Source organism: Arachis stenosperma, chromosome 3, assembly GCF_014773155.1.
Source record: "Arachis stenosperma cultivar V10309 chromosome 3, arast.V10309.gnm1.PFL2, whole genome shotgun sequence".
Lineage (NCBI taxonomy): Eukaryota > Viridiplantae > Streptophyta > Magnoliopsida > Fabales > Fabaceae > Arachis > Arachis stenosperma.
The window spans coordinates 35,542,152-35,556,642 of record NC_080379.1 but is presented as its reverse complement, the minus strand read 5'-3'; the positions used below and the strand labels follow the sequence as shown (position 1 = coordinate 35,556,642).

The 14,491-nt window shown below is 37.4% G+C and overlaps 1 non-coding gene across 1 annotated transcript; it reads right to left on the bottom strand.

The window, feature by feature from the left end:
• Positions 1-1,208: 1,208 nt before the first annotated feature.
• LOC130972605 (small nucleolar RNA R71) lies at positions 1,209-1,316 on the bottom strand. Its single transcript, XR_009083764.1, has one exon. It is a non-coding gene; the product is annotated as a small nucleolar RNA R71 (small nucleolar RNA).
• Positions 1,317-14,491: the final 13,175 nt, after the last annotated feature.

Genomic DNA, 14,491 nt, shown 5'->3' with positions numbered 1-14,491 from the left:
GAAGATTTTGTTTTCAATTCAAATTTTTTTAAGTTTTCAGAATCTTTTCAAAATCAAATCTTTTTCAAATCAATTTTTCAATCAAATCTTTTTCAAAATCAATTTCTTTCCATTTTTTAAAGATACTTGCTATCAATTAATGATTTGATTCAACATCTCAAGTATGTTGCCTTTTCTGTTGAGAAAGGTTTAATGTTTGAATCATATCTTTTCTTGATAGCCAAGTTATTAATTTCTAAAATCAAATCTTTTTAAAATTGTTTTCAAATCATATTTTCTCAATCACATTTTTTTAAAATCAATCATATCTTTTTAATCACATCTTTTTCAAAATAGCTTTCAATCAAATCTTTTTGACTTCTAATTTCAAAATCTTTTTCAAAAATCACTTGATTTCTTTCCCACTCTTATTTTCGAAAATTAATTAGTGTTTTTCAAAAATGTTTTCAAAATCTTTCACTTAATTTTCGAAAATTACTTCCCTTCTCCTCACATCCTTCTATTTATGGACTAACACTATTCCTTAATGCAAAATTCGAACTCCATCTCCTTTGATAAGTTCGAATTTTCCACTTCTGTCTTCTACTCTTCTTTTCCTCTGACACTTCAAGGAATCTCTATACTGTGACATAGAGGATTCCACATTTTCTTGTTCCCTTCTCTTTCCTATGAGCAGGAGCAAAGACAAAAGCATTCTTGTTGAGCCTGATCCTGAACCTGAAAGGACCTTGAAGAGAAAGCTAAGAGAAGCCAAAGCACAACCCTCTTTAAAGGACCTGACCGAATTCTTCAAAGAAGAATAACACATGGCAGCCGAGAACAACAATGCCAACAATGCAAGGAAGGTGCTGGGTGACTTTACTGCACCTACTCCCGACTTCTATGGGAGAAGCATCTCTATCCCTGCCATTGGAGCAAACAACTTTGAGCTTAAGCCTCAATTAGTTTCTCTAATGCAACAGAATTGCAAGTTTCATGGACTTCCACTGGAAGATTCCCATCAGTTTTTAGCTGAATTCTTGCAAATCTGTGACACTGTCAAGACTAATGGGGTTGACCCTGAGGTCTACAGACTTATGCTATTCCCTTTTGCTGTAAGAGACAGAGCTAGAACATGGTTGGACTCTCAACCTAAAGAAAGTCTGGACTCTTGGGAAAAGCTAGTCAATGCCTTCTTGGCAAAGTTTTTTCCACCTCAAAAATTGAGTAAGCTTAGAGTGGAAGTCCAAACCTTCAGACAGAAGGATGGAGAATCCCTCTATGAAGCTTGGGAAAGATACAAACAATTGATCAGAAAATGTCCTTCTGACATGCTTTCTGAATGGAGCATCATAGGTATTTTCTATGATGGTCTCTATGAACTATCCAAGATGTCTTTGGATAGCTCTGCTGGAGGATCTCTTCATTTGAAGAAGACGCCTACAGAAGCTCAAGAGCTGATTGAAATGGTTGCAAATAACCAATTCATGTACACTTCTGAAAGGAATCCTGTGAACAATGGGACTAATCAGAAGAAAGGAGTTCTTGAGATTGATGCTCTGAATGCCATTCTGGCTCAGAACAAGATATTGACTCAACAAGTCAATTTGATTTCTCAAAGCCTGTCTGGAATGCAAAATGCACCAAGCAGTACTAAGGAAGCTTCATCTGAGGAAGAAGCCTATGATCCTGAGAACCCTTCAATGGAAGAGGTGAATTACCTAGGAGAACCCTATGGAAACACCTATAATTCTTCATGGAGAAATCACCCAAATTTCTCATGGAAGGATCAACAGAGACCTCAACAAGGTTTCAACAACAATAATGGTGGAAGAAACAGGTTTAGCAATAGCAAGCCTTTTCCATCATCTTCTTAGCAACAGACAGAGAGTTCTAAGCAGAATACCTCTGACTTAGCAACCATGGTCTCTGATCTAATCAAAACCACTCAAAGTTTCATGACTGAAACAAGGTCCTCCATTAGAAACTTGGAAGGACAAGTGGGTCAGCTGAGCAAGAAAATCACTGAACTCCCTCCTAGTACTCTCCCAAGCAATACTGAAGAAAATCCAAAAGGAGAGTGCAAAGCCATTAACATGGCCGAATTCTGGGAGGAAGAAGAGGCAGTGAACACCACTGAGGAAGGCCTCACTGGACGTCCACTGGCCTCCAATGAGTTCCCCAATGAGGAACCATGGGAATCTGAGGCTCAAAATGAGACCATAGAGGTTCCATTGGAATTACTTCTGCCATTCATGAGCTCTGATGAGTATTCTTCCTCTGAAGAGGATGAGTATGTCACTGAAGAGCAAGTTGCTAAATACCTTGGAGCAATCATGAAGCTAAATGACAAGTTATTTGGAAATGAGACCTGGGAGAATGAACCTCCTTTGCTCACCAAAGAACTGGATGACTTGTCTAGGCAGAAACTGCCTCAAAAGAGGCAGGATCCTGGGAAGTTTTCAATACCTTGTACTATAGGCACCATGACCTTCAAGAAGGCCTTGTGTGACTTAGGGTCAAGTGTAAACCTCATGCCCCTCTCTGTAATGGAGAAGCTAGGGATCTTTGAGGTGCAAGCTGCAAAAATCTCACTAGAGATGGCAGACAACTCAAGAAAACAAGCCTATGGACTTGTAGAGGATGTTCTGGTTAAAGTTGAAGACCATTACATCCCTACTGATTTCATAGTCCTAGAGACTGGGAAGTGCATGGATGAATCCATCATCCTTGGTAGACCCTTCCTAGCCACAGCAAAGGCTGTGATTGATGTTGATAGAGGAGAGTTGATCATTCAAGTGAATGAAGAATCCTTGGTGTTTAAGGCCCAAGGATATCCCTCTATCACCATGGAGAAGAAGCATGAAGAGCTTCTTTCAAAGCAGAGCCAAACAGAGCCCCCACAGTCAAACTTTAAGTTTGGTGTTGGGAGGCCACAACCAAACTCTAAGTTTGGTGTTGAACCCCCACATTCAAACTCTAAGTTTGGTGTTGGGAGGTCCCAACATGGCTCTAAGTATCTGTGAGGCTCCATGAGAGTCCTCTGTCAAGCTATTGACATTAAAGAAGCGCTTGTTGGGAGGCAACCCAATGTTATCTTTTATCTATTTTCTTTTGTTATTTTATTTTATTTTGTAGGTTGATGATCATGAGAAGTCACAAAATTAATTGAAAAAGCAAAAACAGAATGAAAAACAGGAAGAAAAACAGCACACCCTGGAGGAAGAACCCACTGGCGTTTAAACGCCAGTGAGGCTAGCAGGTGGGCGTTTAACGCCCAGTCTGGCACCATTCTGGGCGTTTAACGCCAGAAAGGGGCACCAGACTGGCGTTAAACGCCAGAAAAGGGCAAGAACCTGGCGTTAAACGCCAGGAATGGGCACCAGCCCGGCGTTTAACGCCAGAAAAGGCACAAAACGTGATTTTGCATGCCATTTGGTGCAGGGATGACTTTTCCTTGACACCTCAGGATCTGTGGACCCCACAGGATCCCCACATACCCTACCACTCTCTCTCTCTTCTTCACCAATCACCTCAACACCTCTTTCCCAAAAAAACCCCTCACCTATCAAATCCCTTCTTTCTCTTCACCACTCACATCCATCCTTCATAAAACCCCACCTACCCCACCATTCAAATTCAAACCACTTTCCCACCCAAACCCACCCTCAAATGGCCGAACATCCCTCTCCCTCTCTCCTATATAAACCCTCCTTCACTCCTTCATTTTCACACACCTTAAACACCATATCTCTCCCCTTGGCCGAATACAAAGCCATTCCCTTTCTCCTCATTTCTTCTTCTTCTACTCTCTTCTTTCTTCTTTTGCTCGAGGACGAGCAAACATTTTAAGTTTGGTGTGGTAAAAGCGTTGCTTTTTCGTTTTTCTATAACCATTTATGGCATCCAAGGCCGGAGAAACCTCTAGAAAGAGGAAAGGGAAGGCAAAAGCTTCCACCTCCGAGTCATGGGAGATGGAGAGATTCATCTCAAGGGTGCATCAAGACCACTTCTACGAAGTTGTGGCCTTGAAGAAGGTGATCCCCGAGGTCCCTTTTTCACTCAAAAAGGGTGAATATCCGGAGATCTGACATGAGATCCGAAGAAGAGGTTGGGAAGTCCTTACCAACCCCATTCAACAAGTCGGAATCTTGATGGTTCAAGAGTTCTATGCCAATGCATGGATCACCAAGAACCATGACCAAAGTGTGAACCCAAATCCAAAGAATTATCTTACTATGGTTCGGGGGAAATACTTGGATTTTAGTCCGGAGAATGTGAGGTTGGCGTTCAACTTGCCTATGATGCAAGGAGATGAACATCCTTACACGAGAAGGGTCAACTTTGATCAAAGGTTGGACCAAGTCCTCACAGTCATATGTGAAGAGGGCGCCCAATGGAAGAGAGATTCAAGAAGAAAGCCGGTTCAATTGAGAAGGCATGACCTCAAGCCCGTGGCTAGAGGATGGTTAGAGTTTATACAACGCTCAATCATTCCCACTAGCAACCGGTCCGAAGTTACCATAGACCGGGCTATCATGATCCATAGCATCATGATTGGAGAAGAAATAGAGGTTCATGAGGTTATAGCCCAAGAACTCTACAAGGTGGCGGACAAGTCCTCTACCTTGGCAAGGTTAGCCTTTCCTCATCTCATTTGTCACCTCTGTTATTCAGTAGGAGTTGACATAGAGGGAGACATCCCCATTGATGAAGACAATCCCATCACTAAGAAAAGGATGGAGCACACAAGAGACCCCACTCATCATGAGATCCCTGAGATGCCTCAAGGGATGCACTTTCCTCCACAAAACTATTGGGAGCAACTAAACACCTCCCTAGGAGAGTTGAGTTCCAACATGGGACAACTAAGGGTGGAGCATCAAGAACACTCCATCATCCTTCATGAAATTAGAGAAGACCAAAGAATCATGAGGGAGGAGCAACAAAGACAAGGAAGAGATATTGAGGAGCTCAAGCACTCCATAGGATCTTCAAGAGGAAGAAAGAGCCGCCATCACTAAGGTGGACCCGTTCTTTGATTTCCTTGTTCTTTATTCTTCTGTTTTTCGAATTTTATGCTTATGTTTATCCATGTTTGTGTCTTGTGATCATTAGTGTCTTAGTGTCTATGCCTTAAAGTTATGAATGTCCTATGAATCCATCACCTTTCTTGAATAAAAACGTGCTTAATTGAAAAACAAAGAAAGAATTGCATGAATTTTGAATTTTATAATAGTTTAATTATTTTGATGTGGTGGCAATACTCTTGTTCTCTGAATGTATGCTTAAACAGTGCATATGTATCTTGAATTTGTGGTTCATGAATGTTGGCTCTTGAAAGAATGATGAAAAAGGAGACATGTTACTGAGGATCTGAAAAATCATAAAAATGATTCTTGAAGCAAGAAAAAGCAGTGAATACAAAAAAAAAAAGAGAAGCGAAAAAAAAACCGAAAAAAAAGGGAAAGAGAAAAAGAAAGAAAAAGAAAGAATAAAGTTGTGATCCAAGGCAAAAAGAGTGTGCTTAAGAACCCTGGACACCTCTAATTGGGGACTTTAGCAAAGCTGAGTCACAATCTGAAAAGGTTCACCCAATTATGTGTCTGTGGCATGTATGTATCCGGTGGTAATACTGGAAGACAGAGTGCTTTGGGCCACAGCCAAGACTCATAAAGTAGCTGTGTTCAAGAATCATCATACTTAACTAGGAGAATCAATAACACTATCTGGATTCTGAGTTCCTAAAGAAGCCAATCATTCTGAGTTGCAAAGGATAGAGTGAGATGCCAAAACTGTTCAGAGGCAAAAAGCTAAAAGCCCCGCTCATCTAATTAATACTGATCTTCATAGATGTTTTTGGAATTCATTGCATATTCTCTTCTTTTTATCTTATTTGATTTTTAGTTGCTTGAGGACAAGCAACAATTTAAGTTTGGTGTTGTGATGAGCGGATAATTTATACATTTTTTGGCATTGTTTTTAGTATGTTTTTGGTATGATCTAGTTAGTTTTTAGTATATTTTTATTAGTTTTTAGTTAAAAATCACTTTTCTGGACTTTACTATGAGTTTGTGTATTTTTCTGTGATTTCAGGTATTTTCTGGCTGAAATTGAGGGACCTGAGCAAAAATCTGATTCAGAGACTGAAAAGAACTGCAGATGCTGTTGGATTCTGACCTCCCTGCACTCGAAGTGGATTTTCTGGAGCTACAGAAGCCCAATTGGCGCGCTCTCAACGGCGTTGGAAAGTAGACATCCTGGGCTTTCCAGCAATATATGATAGTCCATACTTTGCCCAAGATTTGATGGCCCAAACCGGCGTTCAAAGTCACCCTCAGGAATCCCAGCGTTAAACGCTGGAACTGGCACCCAAATGGGAGTTAAACGCCCAAACTGGCATAAAAGCTGGCGTTTAACTCCAGGAAGAGTCTCTACACGAAAATGCTTCATTGCTCAGCCCAAGCACACACCAAGTGGGTCCGGAAGTGGATTTTTATGTCATTTACTCATCTCTGTACACCCTAGGCTACTAGTTTTCTATAAGTAGGACCTTTTACTATTGTATTGAGATATCGGGGTAGCTATCTTCGTGTTTTATGCTATCTTAGATCATTGGGAGGCTGGCCATTCGGCCATGCCTAGACCTTATGCTTATGTATTTTCAACGGTGGAGTTTCTACACACCATAGATTAAGGTGTGGAGCTCTGCTGTACCTCGAGTATTAATGCAATTACTATTGTTCTTCCATTCAATTCCGCTTGTTCTTGTTCTAAGATATCACTTGTTCTTCAACTTGATGAATGTGATGATCCGTGACACTCATCATCATTCTCACTTATGAACAAGGTGACTGACAACCACTTTTGTTCTACAAGCAACCAAGGCTCTAGTGAATATCTCTTGGATTCCTGATTGCACGATGCATGGTTGATCGCCTGACAACCGAGTGCTCGCCTGACAAACGAGCCAACCATTCTGTGAGATCAGAGTCTTCGTGGTATAGGCGAGAACAGATGGCGGCATTCAAGAGAATCCGGAAGGTCTAAACCTTGTCTGTGGTATTCTGAGTAGGATTCAATGATTGAATGACTGTGACGTGCTTCAAACTCCTAGCAGGCGGGGCGTTAGTGACAGACGCAAAAGAATCGATGGATTCTATTCCGGCCTGACCGAGAACTGACAGCTGAATTCCGCGTGCTGTGACAGAGCATATGCAATCGTTTTCACTGAGAGGATGGGAGGTAGCCATTGACAACGGTGAAACCCTACACAAGCTTGCCATGGAAAGGAATAAGAAGGATTGGATGAAGACAGTAGGAAAGCAGAGAGATGGAAGGGAAGGCATCTTCATGCGCTTATCTGAAGCTCCTACCAATGAATTACATAAGTATCTCTATCTTTATCTTTTATGTTATTTTCGTTCATCACCATATCCATTTGAGTCTGCCTGACTAAGATTTACAAGATGATCATAGCTTGCTTCATACTAACAATCTCCGTGGGATCGACCCTTACTCGCGTAAGGTTTATTACTTGGACGACCCAGTGCACTTGCTGGTTAGTTGTGCGAAGTTGTGTAATGCCATGGAATTGAGCTACCAAGTTTTTGGAGTTCATGACCGGGGATTATGAGAGTTGTGAAAAAGTATTGTTCACAATTTCGCGCACCAGTGACCATTGATCAAAACCGACATAGACGTTGTAGTCACACATTCCTTCACCCATGTCCTCCATCTAAGACCAAAACCCATCTTTTGTAGCACGATATCCACAAAGCTCTATCTCACCTTGTCGTATGCTTTCTGAAAGTCTAGTTTGATAATTGCTGCCTACTTCTTGTACAACTTCAGCCATTGGACCATCTCAGAAGTAATGAAAGCACTATCATGTATTTTGTGGCCCTTTAAAATTGCAGACTGAGTCTTCTCCACTAAACCCGGCATCACTAAACGCATTCTTTTTCACAAATACTTTGGATATCACCTTATAGACACAACCAACCATACTAATTGGCCTTATGTCTTTGATTTCCTTGGCTCCTACAAATTTTGGAGCTAGCGTCACCTATGTTATATTGGCATCCGTTGGTAGCTTCTCACTTAGGAAAAATCCCAACACAACTGTAGTAAAATCCTGATCAATCTCACCCCAACATTTTTTTATGAAGTTTATATTGTAACCATCACTACTTGGCACTTTACTGGACTCATAATCCCATACTGCTTGTCGTATTTCCTCAGGCAATGGCATCACCTCTAATAATGCTGCCTCTTTGTCATCAATCTGTTTTACCAACCCATCACAGATCTTAATCATAGAGCATATTCCTGTCGATACAGATCTTTATAAAATCCTGTAATCGCAACCTTTATTCTGACCTGGTTCCGCACCAATCTGTCATTAATTACTAGTGAATCGATTATGTTGTTCCTCCTCCTAGCCGACACTATGTTATGGAAGTACCTAGTGTTCTTGTCCATACCTTTAGCATGTTGAGATCGAGACATGTGCTTCCAATGAATCTCCTTTCTGGCATACCACTTCTCACAATAAGTCACAAGAGCCTTACGTCTAGCCTCCACTGTTTCGTCATAACTACCAGCACTAACCATGTCGTCAATCTTCTTAATTTCTTCCTTAAACTTCTTTATCCTATTGTCTATGTGTCCAAAATTGTTCTTATGCCATCTCCTGAGTGGTACCGTCAAGGTCTTTAGCTTATTAGTGAAATGAACATCACCCATGTTCCTCTACTCATCCTTCACCATCCTCAGAAATCCTTCAAGTGTAAACCAGAAATCTAAGCTTCGAAAAGGTCTTAGACCCGCACTGAGCCTTGTATCTTCTAAAATCAATGGGAATGGTCTGATAGACCTCTAGGTCCTCCTTTCAACCGAGTATCTGGAAACTCCTCTAACCACTCCAAACTGATGAGAAATGTGGCTAAAAGATCAACCTCAAAAACATGTGAACTTTAGATTAGTTAGCGGTAAATCCACTAGCTGTAAATCTTGCACCCAATCCTTAAAATCTTCCACAGTTGCTGGTAAACTAACAGCGCCTTTTCTTTCCTCCAACCGTAGTATCTCATTAAAGTCTCCCATGAAACAAAACAGAACTTGACATAAACTGACAATATAGCTCAACTTCTCCCACATCACTAGTTTTTCACTTCGCACATGAGCTCCATACACCAGGCAAAATGCATAGTAAAAGTTATTTTTTGTCAGGAAACCTTCAATGCATAGCCAACCATCTCCTTTATAACAGTTCGAACATTTAAACAACAAATCATCCCACACTAATAATAAACCGCCAGAGGCACCTACTGATTCCACATAATCCTAACCCACCGTGTCACAACCCCATACTCATGCTACATCAAACTTAGTCACTACCTCCCTCTTAGTTAAAATCAGTCCTAGCATATTCAACTTATAATTTTTCTTCAACTCTTTCACCATACTTAACTTCCCATTCCCTCATAATCTTTTAATATTCCAACAACTATAAATCATTTAAAAGTATTTCTACACTCCTCGCTTTCTGCTTTTGTTTTGCCATCCTTCTTTTTGCCGCAATAACTTCATTCTGACTTTATAAAATTGCCATAATGTATTCTTTTTCATCATAGAAAACTGCACTAGACTCCACTGCTAGCTTCCATGTTTCCTTATTTTCTGTTAACTGTGCTTCCTGCGTAGCCCTCTGATCACCATTTTGATTTACATATTCTGTTTTTGTTTCGGATCCAACATCCTTTGTGACTCGTTCTGTAACCTTCTCATGTTCCGCAACATCGTCTTCACCTTCTACCTCTGCCACGTTGTTCCCTCTTTCTTGGAATTGCTTTCGTTGGCTTCCCTGTTTATCCCAGTTCATAGAGCTCTCCAACAACCCCTCTGCTTTAGTTCCCTAGTCCTGCCCCTCCACCATGTGTCGCTCCTTCAAGCTCTCGATGATCCCGCTGCATGGACCTCGAGCTTGGCTTCTATTCCGCGCTTCCCAACCATGAGGACAAGCCACGCCTCCCCTCGGCGCTAGGGAACGCAACTCGCACTTCATAGTCGCGGTGTGATTATCCTCAATGACCTTTGAACGTGGTACGACGCAGCTCATTTTGCACAAGCACTCGCTGTTCTAGAACGGATCCACTTGCCCCGGTCTGGACCCGCTGCAGAACGCCTGACCCGATCTTGCCTTCCTTACGTGTCTTTGCACTACAAGAAAAAACAATATTTGTAACAAAAAAATTTGTTACAGAAAACTGAAATTTTGAAACAAAAAGAATTTGTAACAAAAAATACTTGTTGCAGTATGTCCCGTTACAAAAAATTTTTGTAACAAAAAATGAAACTATTACAATACAAAGTAATATGTTGTAACGAATTTTTTTGATACAAAAACTGAAATTTGTTACAAAAGTGATAATAAATTTAACAAATAAACTCTTTTTTGTAACAATTTAGATTTGTGTTATAATATTTTGTTACAAAATACTACTTACTTTTGTAACATTTTTTATTCTTTTAGTTACAAAAATAGATTCATTTTGCAATATTTATTTAAATAATTGTTAGATCAATTAATTTTCTAAACATGCTAACTCAACATTTATATAATATATAATCATATAGATAATTAATATATCTTACATATAATTAAGACTCTTTTACAATAAAATAAATTCTATAAATTTAACTAAATACAACTTTTTCCTAATATAAAATTTGTATCATGTAAAATTTATTATCCTTGACTCCTAGCATGTTTCAGTCAATATAAAGCCTAACATGTTGCCATCAATTTTGTACCCCTACAAACATAAACAACAAAAACCAAAATTAGAAATAACATATAACACTATTTTCGTCCAAATAAAAATTAAGATAGAAGTTAAAATTAACTAATTCTTTGAGAATCTATTCTCAAAGTTTAAAACCAACTAATCAAGGATACATATTATCAAGAATTGACAATTCAATATACAAAACTTTGGCTAATTAATCATGTTCAATCACAAATATACTTGACCTGTTTTTCATGCTTTTACACTAAAAAAATTTCATACAAGGTAAGTGAGATTCATGTCAAAACACAAGAATAAGAACATGCAGAACATCCAAAAGTAACCAAATTTAATCCAAATTTAAATTACTTCCGTTGAACCAAATTTTAAACTCGTTATTTCTCCTTTCATCTCGTTCAAATTTAATCTAGTTCTTTGAAATATAACTATTTCTAGCATTCCATACACCAAATTATAGCATAAAAGACAAAATATCATACTTCTTTTACTTTACTTGGCATTTTTAGTTCTAGCCATGTTTCAAGTCTAACCGACTTCTCTTTTGTACTGAGTTTTTCATGCAAAACAAAATATATATACTAGACCTTATTCAAGGTTAAAAATATGTAGATAAGTTAGGGACACAAAGTGAAAGGTAATATTACAAACTATCAGAAGAAAAATAATATGTTATTTTCAATAACAATTATTTATCATAAAGCAGCATAATATAGGGACAAGATGCAAAGTTTCATAGTACACACTTAATAAAGGAAAAAAAGCTAAGAAACACACAAGTCAACATGTTTGTAATATCAAAGTTCTTTCAAGTAAACAAATAATGTAAATCACCCCCTCCTGGGAAAAAAAGACAACATCAAACAAAAGCTTTTTATCACTTGGTGCAAAGCAACCAAGGTGGGATAATTGATAGAAATATAAATGAGAACAGGAATAAGAATAAGACAAACCACATAATTTGATTCTTTTCATATTTTCACTTCATAAAGAAACATAATCATACTATAAAGTTTCATAAGATAGATTTGACTTGTGATGATAACAAAATCTATCATCTCACCATGATAACAATATATAATATATACTGATTACTTATCCAGTAACTTAATAATAAATTTGAAGTTCAAGATTATCTATCTTCAGAATTAGGACAGAAGAAAAGAGAAACTCTAACAACAAGATAATAGCTCACTTTCTACACGCACAAATGCACTAGGCGATATCAGATCAAGCTAAATACAACATTGAATAATTAAATAAACACAATACTGAATAAAAATAACAATAACAGTTCCATAATTAAATAAAAAATACAACATCTGAACAACAAGAACAGTTCCATAATTACTATACAACAAAATTATCTAAATTACTTATAATAGAGAAACCTAAGAAAATCATTACTCATAACAATAATTGTTTAATAATCTTCAATAATATTCACTACTCATCATTTGTAATAAATTGAATCACAAAAGAAATTTCGTCCTAAAAAATTTAAAATAATGAGAAACTTGATATCAAAATGGGAAAGGAAGGGTTGTCAGGGTTTACACACTCAAAGGCTACTTCCTCTTGCTGACGCAGAGAATAGGGAAGACGAGGAGAAGCGGCTGTGACACCAAGGAGCTATCCACGACGGCGACACCAAGGAACTATCAGAGATGGCGTCAAGGCTTTGGCGACGGCGGCCGGGTGGCGGCGGAGCCTAGGCGACAATGGTCTCATCCTTCATGGTCCGGTTTTTCTGTCACGGTGTCTCCTATCTCAACGGTGCTCTCTCCCTTGGCTCGACACGATGGCGGAAAAACGAGAAGCTCTTTGCATGCGGTAGTCCGGCGGCTTGGACGGCGACGATGGTGGCTGGGCGCAACGATGACTCCTCCGACAGCGGGCTCGTGGCAGGCACGACGCGCTCTCTCTCCTTGGCCTTTACTCGATGGCGCCTTCTCTCCTCTGGGTGTGACATGATGGTGCGGCGACAGTGATGCCCGCCGGTGCCGTCCTCCACTCCTTCCTCCTCTCCTTCTCTTCTTCCTCTTTCTCTTACTTTCTTTCTTTTATTTCTCGCTGGGTGTTTTGGAAAGGGAAGGGAAGAGTTGGCGGCTACTAGGTTTAGGGGGTGGGGTGCGTGAGTTGTATTAGGATTAGGGATTGGATAATTTAGGTATTTTCAATAAAAATAAGGGTAGTATAGTAACTAAAAATTAATTTTAATTTAATAATAATTATATAAAGATATTATTTTTAAATAAATATCCTAATTTTAAGAATTAGAGTAATTAAATTAATTATTCTTAAAATACTATTTTATTGTTAATTTATAATTATTTTTAAATAAATATTAATTAAGATAAAATTGAAAATAATCAAAATAATTTTTTTATTCATAAAATTTAAAATATTAAATTCAAAAATTTCAAATATTTAAGTTAAATTATATAAAATTTTTATATTTTTTTCAAATACTAAAATTTTAAATTATAAATAAAAAAATACCCCGTTTAATATATAAATCTTTAAAAATTTATTTTGAATAAATATAATAAATCATAAATGACTTATTATTTAATTTTTTAAATAATTTTAAACTCAAAGTATCATTAATTTGACTTAAATTTTTTTAGTAAAATAAATTTTTGAATATAAAATCTTAAATAAATATAATAGATCATAAAGAACTCATTATGTTAATTTTCAAAAATTTGAAATCTTACATTTAATATGTTGAAACAAAAATTTTTATTAGTTACAAAGAATCTTTGAATTTTGTGACAAATAAATAACTTGTTACAAAAATATTGTATTTTGTGATAAATTAATTTTTTGTTACAAAATATTTAGAGCTTTTGAAACAAATAGATATTTTGTTACAAAATATTTTGAATTTTTGCAACAATATAATCTTTTATTACAAAATATTATAATATTTTGCAACAAAACAACAATTCGATACGAAAGCCAACATAATTTGTAACAAATTTTCTTGTTGTTACAAAATATTCTTATTTTGATACAATAACTAATTATTATTACGAAAAAACCATAATTTGTAACAATTTTAAATTTGATACAAATTTTTTGTTATAAATGTTTCATTTTCTTGTAGTGTTTGTTGCATCTTCTCTCCACCCAACAGTCCATCACCTCTTAGATAGTGTTTGGTGAAGAGACAGAGACGGAAAGACTGAGACTGAGAGACAGAGACTAAGAGACAGAGATTGAAATAAATCTCAGTATTCTGTTTGGTACAAAATAAAAGACAGAAATTAAAACAAGAATAAAACTCTAATTTATTTGTATAAAGGATAAAATTAAAATTAATTAATTGAAATGAGGGTATTTTAGGTATAAATGTTATTAAAGTTTCAGTCTCCATCTCTAAAAATTTTAGTCTCCTGTGTCCCTACTTTTTGGAGATACTAAAATACTGAAATTTTAGAGACAAAGACATAAATTTTAGTAATAATCTCTAAACCAACAAACATGATACTGACTTTCAATCTTTCAGTCTCTGTCTCAATACCTCAAAACAAACGCTACCTTAATGACCCATCTATTTCAAACCTTTCAAAGGCCCACCAGCTTTATGGCCCAAAAAGAGGCTATCCTTGTATTGATGTTTGTGGCCTTTCTTATTTTTTAAACCCAAACTGCTACCATACCACCCTTGTACACCAGTTTCTAATTTTTTGCCC